This window comes from Helianthus annuus, chromosome 16 (genome assembly GCF_002127325.2).
Source record: "Helianthus annuus cultivar XRQ/B chromosome 16, HanXRQr2.0-SUNRISE, whole genome shotgun sequence".
In the NCBI taxonomy this organism is placed as follows: Eukaryota; Viridiplantae; Streptophyta; class Magnoliopsida; order Asterales; family Asteraceae; genus Helianthus; species Helianthus annuus.
The window spans coordinates 162,692,776-162,695,001 of record NC_035448.2 but is presented as its reverse complement, the minus strand read 5'-3'; positions in this window follow the sequence as shown (position 1 = coordinate 162,695,001).

Genomic DNA, 2,226 nt, shown 5'->3' with positions numbered 1-2,226 from the left:
TCAAACAAGGGGTCGACAGGGGCTACAGGCTCCTTTAGGGGCTGATCTAAGTGAATGAACTCGATATCCTGGTCAGGATCAAAACCAGGGGGAAACACAGGATCTAGATCATCATCAACGTCATGATCAAACTCAAAGTCATGTGCGGGAGCAGGTGCAGCTGATGACGCCATGTCAGGTTCGGTGTCGTGAGAGTGGTGTTGCACTCCCTGAGTGTGCAAAGATGCGGACGCCACAGACTCAAATGAGTCTGGGACAGGTGAATCAACAGGATCCTCCTCTGCAGGAGCATCAGCAATGGGTAAGATGACATCAGCAGCAATAGGGGCCCCACCCTCATAGTCAGCCTCAGGTGGGTCCTCCTCAAACAGATCGATATCGTCGTCAGAAACAATATCGAGTGGCAAATCGAAAGCTGGGTAAGCAGCAAGAGGTATGGGAGCAGGGATCACCGCGAGTGGTAAATCCCCAGCAGGATGGCCATCAACAGGCTCGGCTACGACGCCAGGCAGCGCAAAGGGCTGAAAATCGTCATCATCGGTACTGGTGGTGTCGGAAGTATAGACCTCTCGCTCCAACGAAACTATGTCATCTGATACTATCGCCATGGGATCTGAAGTGTCTGAAACTCCAGTGTCTGATGAAGAAGGCATGATGTCTATAACACAAACACACATATGCACAAATAGTCAACATAGAGTTAAATAAACATGTTAGTGACCAATAAGCAAACAAGTAATTCTCCTAGTCTCACTAGACTACCCTCCCAGCCTCTCAGACTGAACCTCCTAGTCTCTCAGACTAACTCCCTGGCCTTTAAAACCAGACCTCCCCAATCTCACAGATTGGCCCCTCAGTCTACATGACTGAACCTTCCCAGCCTTTAGGGCTGAATTCCCTCAGTCGTCTTGACTGAACCATAACTTTTGAAAAGTGCTCATACTCTTTGTTTGTAAAAATGTTTTGTATCCTGGATCTGGACGTAATGTATGCATGTAAAAATGTTTTCGTGAGAGCCCTAGTGATCATTGCTCTGATACCAAGCTGTCACACCCTGGCTTTGCGGAAGCTTGGGTTTGTTTTGGTGTGACTTCTTAATACCATAGCTTAATCACAAAAAAGCTATATGAAAGTAATACCATGATGATCATCCATTGATTTAAGTTTTAAAAATAAAATACGACAACATTGTTTTCAAAAGTTGACACATGCAGCGTAATTACAACACGACATAATAAAAACATTGTTCAAACGACACAACCACAAAACATGAAATAACACAGTTTAAGACTTCTGACTCATCCAGGAAAAAGTCACAATCCCTAAACTTGGATGACCTCATATCTCCTACGCAGCTTGACGACGATGCATACCTTGCCAGATCCCTAATTCCGTGAAATACATGTAATTTGAAAAATCAACAAAAGTTGAGCGAGTTCATGTAAAATAGAGTATGTATAAACCTTTGTATTATGTTTGTATGTATGAAAATCCCTGGTATGTAGCAAATAAGGAAAAAGAGATCACCATTGGGTTGCAAAGCCAATGATATGTGTGAAGTGCTGTAATAAGACTCAAACCTAGCAGATTTTTGCGTCGGGCTCAAAGTCACTCAAACCTATCATTTTCTTTTCAAAAAATCGATCAAGCAATTTAACAATCATCAATCAACAATATTTAAGCATCAAACTTGATAAAACAAGCCTAAATCACAAACTCATGAACTTGAAGGTTTTGTAAAAATATGTAGTAAGTTACTAGCGTATTTACTAGGTTTCGTTATCTTTAAAAATAAAATTAGTTTCTTAAAAACTTTATTTTTAAAGAACTTGAAGTTTTACAACTTCTAATCAAGATTTTCAAAAATACTTCTTTGTTAAATCTTCTTGTTACACAAGTGTTTACACACTCGTTTATCTACCAAAAAAAAATGCTTCTAGTTCATAAAACATCCGGGTTTTAACAAGACTTGCATCTTTCACTTGGTTCTTCCGAAAAACCACTTGTAGATCTTTAGATCTACATGTTTAGAGTCTTATTTTGCAAGAAAAAAATTATTTACTCAAGTTCATGTTTCATGGATGGAAGGTTTCATCATCTTTCATAACTTTAACATTAACATACTACTAGTTCATGTTCTTGAACATGATCTAGTATGTCTAGATGATGATCCATCCCACTTTTAATAGCAAACAACATCAAGTAATCACAACTATACAAGATTTA